The sequence below is a fragment of the Oncorhynchus tshawytscha genome, linkage group LG16, assembly GCF_018296145.1.
Source record: "Oncorhynchus tshawytscha isolate Ot180627B linkage group LG16, Otsh_v2.0, whole genome shotgun sequence".
Taxonomy (NCBI): Eukaryota; Metazoa; Chordata; class Actinopteri; order Salmoniformes; family Salmonidae; genus Oncorhynchus; species Oncorhynchus tshawytscha.
Window position 1 is genome coordinate 88,259,522 of NC_056444.1, and position 9,529 is coordinate 88,269,050.

Here is a 9,529-nt window from a genome sequence, read left to right on the forward strand (position 1 = left end):
GTAGAAGCTGTTGTAGAAGATGCTTTAGGAGGTGCTCTAGGATATGTTGTAGGATCTGCTGTCTGTAGGAGCTGCTGTAGGATCTGCTGTAGGAGCTGCTGTAGGAACTGCTGTAGGAGTTGCTGTAGGAGATGCTGTATGAGTTGCTGTAGGAGTTGCTGTAGTTGCTGCTGTAGGAACTGTTGTCTGTAGGTGTTGCTATAGGAGCTGCTGTGGGAGACGCTGTCTGTAGGTGCTGTTCTAGGAGCTGCTATAGTTGCTGCTGTAGAAGCTGCTGTAGGAGATGGTGTCGGAGTTGCTGTAGGCGATGCTGTAGGAATTGCTCTAGGTGATTCTGTAGGAGATGCTGTAGGTTGCTTCTGTAGGTGATGCTGTAGGAGATGCTGTAGGAGTTGCTGTCTGTAGGTGCTGTTGTAGGAGCTGCTGTAAGAGCTGCTGTAGCTGCTGCTGTGGGAGCTGCTCTAGGAGCTGCTGTAGGAACTGTTGTCTGTAGGTGTTGCTATAGGAGCTGCTGTGGGAGACGCTGTCTGTAGGTGCTGTTCTAGGAGCTGCTGTAGGAGCTGCTGTAGGAGATGCTGTAGGAGTTGCTGTAGGAGAAGCTGTAGGAGGTGCTGTAGGATTTGCTGTAGGAGATGCTGTAGGAGTTGCTCTAGGTGCTTCTGTATGAGATGCTATAGGTGCTGCACTAGGAGATGCTGTAGGACTTGCTGTAGGAGTTGCTGCAGGAGATGCCGTAGGAGTTACTGTAGGTGCTACTGTAGGAGCTGCTTTAGAAGATGCTGTAGAAGCTGCTGTAGGAGCTGCTGTAGAAGATGCTGTAGGAGATGTTGTAGGAGCTGATGTAGGAGTTGCTGTAGGAGATGCTGTAGGAGTTGCTGTAGGTGCTAATGTAGGAGATGCTGTAGGATATGCTGTAAGAGTTGCTGTAGGAGATGCTGTAGGAGTTGCTGTAGGAGTTGCTGTAGGAGCTGCTGTAAGAGTTGCTGTAGAAGCCGCTGTAGGAGATGCTGTAGGAGAAGCTGTATGATCTGCTGTAGGTGCTTCTGTGGGAGCTGGTGAAGGAGTTGCTGTAGGAGCTGATGTAGAAGATGCTGTCTGTAGGTGTTGCTATAGGAGCTGCTGTAGGAGCTGCTGTCTGTAGGTGCTGTTGTAGGAGCTGCTATAGGTGCTGCTGTCTGTAGGTGCTGCTGTAGAAGCTGCTGTAGAAGATGCTGTAGGAGATGTTGTAGGAGCTGCTGTCTGTAGGTGATGTTGTAGGAGCTGCTGTCTGTAGGTGCTGTTGTAGGAGCTGCTGTAGGAGCTGCTGTAGGTGCTGCTGTGGGAGCTGCTGTAGGAACTGTGTAAATCAAATCAAATCAAATGTTATTTGTCACATACACATGGTTAGCAGATGTTAATGCGAGTGTAGCGAAATGCTTGTGCTTCTAGTTCCGACAATGCAGTAATAACCAACAAGTAATCTAACTAACAATTCCAAAACTGTCTTATACACAGTGTAAGGGGATAAAGAATATGTACATAAGGATATATGAATGAGTGATGGTACAGAGCAGCATAGGCAAGATACAGTAGATGGTATCGAGTACAGTATATACATATGAGATGAGTATGTAAACAAAGTGGCATAGTTAAAGTGGCTAGTGATACATGTATTACATAAGGATGCAGTCGATGATATAGAGTACAGTATATACGTATGCATATGAGATGAATAATGTAGGGTAAGTAACATTATATAAGGTAGCATTGTTTAAAGTGGCTAGTGATATATTTACATCATTTCCCATCAATTCCCATTATTAAAGTGGCTGGAGTTGAGTCAGTGTCAGTGTGTTGGCAGCAGCCACTCAATGTTAGTGGTGGCTGTTTAACAGTCTGATGGCCTTGAGATAGAAGCTGTTTTTCAGTCTCTCGGTCCCAGCTTTGATGCACCTGTACTGACCTCGCCTTCTGGATGATAGCGGGGTGAACAGGCAGTGGCTCGGGTGGTTGATGTCCTTGATGATCTTTATGGCCTTCCTGTAACATCGGGTGGTGTAGGTTTCCTGGAGGGCAGGTAGTTTGCCCCCGGTGATGCGTTGTGCAGACCTCACTACCCTCTGGAGAGCCTTACGGTTGAGGGCGGAGCAGTTGCCGTACCAGGCGGTGATACAGCCCGCCAGGATGCTCTCGATTGTGCATCTGTAGAAGTTTGTGAGTGCTTTTGGTGACAAATCGAATTTCTTCAGCCTCCTGAGGTTGAAGAGGCGCTGCTGCGCCTTCTTCACGATGCTGTCTGTGTGAGTGGACCAATTCAGTTTGTCTGTGATGTGTATGCCAAGGAACTGAAAACTTGCTACCCTCTCCACTACTGTTCCATCGATGTGGATAGGGGGGTGTTCCCTCTGCTGTTTCCTGAAGTCCACAATCATCTCCTTAGTTTTGTTGACTTTGAGTGTGAGGTTATTTTCCTGACACCACACTCCGAGGGCCCTCACCTCCTCCCTGTATGCCGTCTCGTCGTTGTTGGTAATCAGGCCTACCACTGTTGTGTCGTCCACAAACTTGATGAATGAGTTGGAGGCGTGCGTGGCCACGCAGTCGTGGGTGAACAGGGAGTACAGGAGAGGGCTCAGAACGCACCCTTGTGGGGCCCCAGTGTTGAGGATCAGCGGGGAAGAGATGTTGTTGCCTACCCTCACCACCTGGGGGCGGCACGTCAGGAAGTCCCGTACCCAGTTGCACAGGGCGGGGTCGAGACCCAGGGTCTCGAGCTTGATGACGAGCTTGGAGGGTACTATGGTGTTGAATGCCGAGCTGTAGTTGATGAACAGCATTCTCACATAGGTATTCCTCTTGTCCAGATGGGTTAGGGCAGTGTGCAGTGTGGTTGAGATTGCATCGTCTGTGGACCTATTTGGGCGGTAAGCAAATTGGAGTGGGTCTAGGGTGTCAGGTAGGGTGGAGGTGATATGGTCCTCGACTAGTCTCTCAAAGCACTTCATGATGACGGAAGTGAGTGCTACGGGGCGGTAGTCGTTTAGCTCAGTTACCTTAGCTTTCTTGGGAACATGAACAATGGTGGCCCTCTTGAAGCATGTGGGAACAGCAGACTGGTATAGGGATTGATTGAATATGTCCGTAAACACACCGGCCAGCTGGTCTGCGCATGCTCTGAGGGCGCGGCTGGGGATGCCGTCTGGGCCTGCAGCCTTGCGAGGGTTAACACGTTTAAATGTCTTACACACCTCGGCTGCAGTGAAGGAGAGACCGCATGTTTTCATTGCAGGCCGTGTCAGTGGCACTGTATTGTCCTCAAAGCGGGCAAAAAAGTTATTTAGTCTGCCTGGGAGCAAGACATCCTGGTCCGTGACTGGGCTGGATTTCTTCCTGTAGTCCGTGATTGACTGTAGACCCTGCCACATGCCTCTTGTGTCTGAGCCGTTGAATTGAGATTCTACTTTGTCTCTGTACTGACGCTTAGCTTGTTTGATAGCCTTGCGGAGGGAATAGCTGCACTGTTTGTATTCGGTCATGTTACCAGACACCTTGCCCTGAAAAAAGCAGTTTTTCGCGCTTTCAGTTTCACGCGAATGCTGCCATCAATCCACGGTTTCTGGTTAGGGAATGTTTTAATCGTTGCTATGGGAACGACATCTTCAACGCACGTTCTAATGAACTCGCACACCGAATCAGCGTATTCTTCAATGTTGTTATCTGACGCAATACGAAACATATCCCAGTCCACGTGATGGAAGCAGTCTTGGAGTGTGGAGTCAGCTTGGTCGGACCAGCGTTGGACAGACCTCAGCGTGGGAGCCTCTTGTTTTAGTTTCTGTCTGTAGGCAGGGATCAACAAAATGGAGTCGTGGTCAGCTTTTCCGAAAGGGGGGCGGGGCAGGGCCTTATATGCGTCGCGGAAGTTAGAGTAACAATGATCCAAGGTCTTTCCACCCCTGGTTGCGCAATCGATATGCTGATAAAATTTAGGGAGTCTTGTTTTCAGATTAGCCTTGTTAAAATCCCCAGCTACAATGAATGCAGCCTCCGGATAAATGGTTTCCAGTTTGCAAAGAGTTAAATAAAGTTCGTTCAGAGCCATCGATGTGTCTGCTTGGGGGGGGATATATACGGCTGTGATTATAATCGAAGAGAATTCTCTTGGTAGATAATGCGGTCTACATTTGATTGTGAGGAATTCTAAATCAGGTGAACAGAAGGATTTGAGTTCCTGTATGTTTCTTTCATCACACCATGTCTCGTTGGCCATAAGGCATACGCCCCCGCCCCTCTTCTTACCAGAAAGATGTTTGTTTCTGTCGGCGTGATGCGCGGAGAAACCCGCTGGCTGCACCGCCTCGGATAGCGTCTCTCCAGTGAGCCATGTTTTCGTGAAGCAAAGAACGTTACAGTCTCTGATGTCCCTCTGGAATGCTACCCTTGCTCGGATTTCATCAACCTTGTTGTCAAGAGACTGGACATTGGCAAGAAGAATGCTAGGAAGTGGTGCACGGTGTGCCCGTCTCCGGAGTCTGACGAGAAGACCGCCTCGTTTCCCTCTTTTTCGGAGTCGTTTTTTTGGGTCGCTGCATGGGATCCACTCCGTTGTCCTGTTTGTAAGGCAGAACACAGGATCCGCGTCGCGAAAAACATATTCTTGGTCGTACTGATGGTGAGTTGACGCTGATCTTATATTCAGTAGTTCTTCTCGACTGTATGTAATGAAACCTAAGATGACCTGGGGTACTAATGTAAGAAATAACACGTAAAAAAAAAAAAATGCATAGTTTCCTAGGAACGCGAAGCGAGGCGGCCATCTCTGTCGGCGCCGGAAGTTCTTATGGAGCTACTGTAGAAGATGCTGTCTGTAGGTGTTGCTATAGGAGCTGCTGTAGGAGCTGCTGTAGGAGATAGTGTCTGGAGGAGCTGCTGAAGGAGCTGCTGTAGGCGAAGCTGTAAAAGTTGCTGAAGGAGATGCTGTAGGAGTTACTGTAGGTGCTACTGTAGGAGCTGCTATGGGAGCTGCTGTAGAAGATGCTGTAGGAGCTGCTGTAGGAGATGCTGTAGGAACTGCTGTAAGAGCTGCTATAGGTGCTGCTGTCTGTAGGTGTTGCTATAGGAGCTGCAGTAGGAGCTGCTGTAGGATCTGCTGTAGGAGAAGCTGTGAAAGTTGCTGTAGGAGTTGCTGTCGGAGCTGCTGTAGAAGCTGTTGTAGAAGATGCTGTATGAGATGCTGTAGGATATGTTGTAGGAGCTGCTGTCTGTAGGAGCTGCTGTATAAGCTGCTGTGGGAGATGCTGTAGGAGCTGCTGTGGGAGATGCTGTATGAGCTGCTGTGGAAGATGCTGTAGGAGATCCTGTAGGATATGCTGTCTGTTTGTGCTGCTCTAGGAGCTGCTATAGGAGCTGCTGTGGAAGATGCTGTCTGTAGGTGCTGCTGTAGGAGCTGCTGTAGGAGCTGCTGTAGGAGTTGCTGTAGGAGATGCTGTAGGAGATGCTGTAGGAGTTACTGTAGTTGCTGCTGTAGGAGATGCGGTAGGACTTGCTGTAGGAGTAGCTGTAGGTGCTGCTGTCGGAGCTGCTATTGGTGCTGCTGTAGAAGCTGCTGTAGGATATTGTGTTGGAGTTGCTGTAGGAGATGCTGTAGGTGTTGCTCTTGGTGCTTCTGTAGGAGATGCTGTAGGAGCTGCTGTAGGTGCTGCTGTCGGAGCTGCTATTGGTGCTGCTGTAGAAGCTGCTGTAGGAGATTGTGTTGGAGTTGCTGTAGGAGATGCTGTAGGTGTTGCTCTCGGTGCTTCTGTAGGAGATGCTGTAGGAGCTGCAGTAGGTGCTGCTGTAGGTGATGCTGTAGGAGATGCTGTAGGAGTTGCTGTAGGAGTTGCTGTAGATGCTTTTGTAGGAGATGCTGTAGGAGTTGCTGTAGGAGATGCTGTAGGAGTTGCTCTTGGTGCTTCTGTTGGAGATGCTATAGGTGCTGCTGTAGAAACTGCTGTTTGAGCTGCTGTAGGAAATGTTGTAGGAGCTGCTGTAGGAGAAGCTGTAGGTGCTGCTGTAGGAGATGCTGTAGAAGATGCTGTAGGAGCTGCTGTAGGAGTTGCTATAGGAGATGCTGTCGTAGTTGCTAATGTAGGAGTTGCTGTAGGTGCTAATGTATGAGATGCTGTAGGAGTTGCTGTAGGAGCTGCTGTAGGAGATGCTGTAGGAGATGCTGTAGGAGATGCTGTTTGAGATGCAGTAGGAGTTGCTGTAGGAGATGCTGTAGGACTTGCTGTAGAACCTACTGTAGGAGCTGCTGTAGGAGCTGCTGTCTGAGGTTCTGTAGGAAATAGAGTTATGGTCCTTTTCCTGACAGGTAACACTGAAACTATTAATGTCAACATTCTTTTATAAATTGCCACCCATGTGTGTGTGTGTGTGTGTGTGTGTTGCATCTCTCCAGTCCTACAGAGATGCTGCTGTAGGAGATGCTGTCTGAAGGTACTGCTGAAGGAGCTGCTGTAGGAGATGCTGTAGGAGTTGCTCTTAGGAGATGCTGTAGACGTTGCTGTAGGAGATGATGTAGGAATTGCTGTAGGAGATGCTTTAGGACTTGATGTAGGAGTTTTGTAGGAGTTGCTGTAGGTGCTGCTGTAGGAGCTGCTGTAGAAGATGCTGTAGGAGCTGCTGTAGGAGCTGCTATAGGTGCTGAAGTCTGTAGGTGCTGCTATAGAAGATGCTGTAGGAGCTGCTGTTGGAGATGCTGTAGGAGGTTCTGTAGGAAATAGAGTTATGGTCATGTTCCTGACAGGTAACACTGAAACTATTAATGTCAACATTATTTTATAAATCACCACATATGTGTGTGTGTGTGTGTGTGTGTGTGTGTGTGTGTGTGTGTGTGTGTGTGTGTGTGTGTGTGTGTGTGTGTGTGTGTGTGTGTGTGTGTGTGTGTGTGTGTGTGTGTGTGTGTGTGTCTCTGTGTGTTATGTCTGAATCATAGTAGTGGATAACGGTCAGTCAGACAGGTGAGAGAGAAACCACCTAGTTTGAATATCACTAAAGGGATTCAAAAACTAAACATCAGTTAACACACACACACACACACAGTTGTTATATTTGAAAGGTCATAACCCTGCAACCCAGGTGTGGTGGGTTTACAGTTTGTGCGTGTGCGTGTGCGCGTGTGTGTGTGTGTGTGTGTGTGTGTGTGTGTGTGACTACAGTTAGAGTGACGCCTCTGTATTATTGTGGTCTCTCTGTAGGCAAATCAGGTAAACACACATCAGGGGGTTCCCCCAACCAACACACATCAGGGGGTTCCCCCAACCAACACAAAGACACATTCATACACCCTACTCTACCATATAGAGCACACCTAGTAACTGGGAGGGGGAGGGAGGGGGACAGACACATTCACACACCCCACTCTACCATATAGAGCACACCTAGTAACTGGGAGGGGAGGATACGTGGGAAGATCAGTCATGCTGTGTGTCTGACAGGTACTGTACAGTACAGGTAGGTAATGGGAAGTTCTGCCAACATTTCTGGAAAGTTTCTCTCTCAGAGCAGCAAATCTGGTTTTTCCACTACACTAAGCAGCCAGCAGTAAAACAACAGGACTATCTGATGACAACAGGACTATCTGATGACAACAGGACTATCTGATGACAACAGGACTATCTGATGACAACAGGACTATCTGATGACAACAGTAAGTCAACAGGACTATCTGATGACAACAGGACTATCTGATGACAGCGGTAAGACAACAGGACTATCTGATGACAACAGGACTATCTGATGACAGCAGTAAGACAACAGGACTATCTGATGACAGCAGTAAGACAACAGGACTATCTGATGACAACAGGACTATCTGATGACAGCAGTAAGACAACAGGACTATCTGATGACAACAGGACTATCTGATGACAGCGGTAAGACAACAGGACTATCTGATGACAACAGGACTATCTGATGACAGCAGCTTGGAAATGCTGAATGACATCTCCAAGACTACTTATTGAGAACAAACCATATTTTGGTCAATTAAAACTATACCTGTTAAAGATTTCCAAAGGCACTGTGTGTGTTTCTAAAGACCTGTTATCACACAGTCACACGGTTCAAGCTGTTTGCTCTGTGCCCGCACACACACACACACACGCAAGAGTACGCCCGCACACACACACACACACACACACAGGCCCCGTACTCCAGATGGTCATGCTATCACACTCAGGGGCAAATCACTGGTCGTATTGTCTCAGCTGCCATGTGCTGTTGGGACTAATGACCGCACCTTAAGAATCTCCCACACTCGAATACACACCTTGATGTTTCTTTCAAACATTGATTTCTTGTTTAGCAAACACACACCTTTATATTACATCTCAGATCAATCAATTTCAATCAAACAACCCCCTATAACCCACAGCTTCACCCCCCTATAACCCACAGCTTCACCCCCTATAACCCACAGCTTCACCCCCTATAAATCACAGCTTCACCCCCTATAAAACCACAGCTTCACCCCCTATAAACCACAGCTTCACCCCCTATAAGCCACAGCTTCACCCCCTATAACCCACAGCTTCACCCCCTATAAACCACAGCTTCATCCCCCTATCATCTCATAGAGCCATGAACACCTCAGAGCCTCATCTCATAGAGCCATGAACACCTCAGAGCCTCATCTCATAGAGCCATGAACACCTCAGAGCCTCATCTCATAGAGCCATGAACACACCTCAGAGCCTCATCTCATAGAGCCATGAACACCTCAGAGCCTCATCTCATAGAGCCATGAACACCTCAGAGCCTCATCTCATAGAGCCATGAACACCTCAGAGCCTCATCTCATAGAGCCATGAACACCTCAGAGCCTCATCTCATAGAGCCATGAACACCTCAGAGCCTCATCTCATAGAGCCATGAACACCTCAGAGCCTCATCTCATAGAGCCATGAACACCTCAGAGCCTCATCTCATAGAGCCATGAACACCTCAGAGCCTAGTCATGTCCTGATAACACACCTGTATGGAGTTGGGTAGTCATGTCCTGATACATACAGTGTAAATCAAGATTGTATGTTGCCAGTTTCTTATATCGCACAAAGTACTTGGATCAAAAGGCAAGAACAATTATTGTATGAGAGAGGACAGGAAGGGACAGTGTTTTATGGGTTAATTCTGTCCTACCTCTCCATATAAACCTACCTGTTCTTACGCCTGTTCCTGGGTTGACAGCATACTGATAAACTGTGATTTATTATATCTGTACGTGTTGTCCATCCTGCTATCAAACACACACCATGACATGACGTAGCAGCCTTGCTTTGTGATGAATAGGAGGTTATAACACTGTCATAACATTGTGCAACAGGTCATAAGGCTGTCACAGGACTGGTCGAGGCCACGGTGGACACATGATGTCGCACTGTCCTCATTTCCCTATGAATTATATTCTGATTAATATTGTTCTATGCCACATTAGTATATATGCACCTCGGCAAAATAATGTGACTCTAGCTTCCTCCGCCTGATGTTCCCTAATCTGATCACAAGG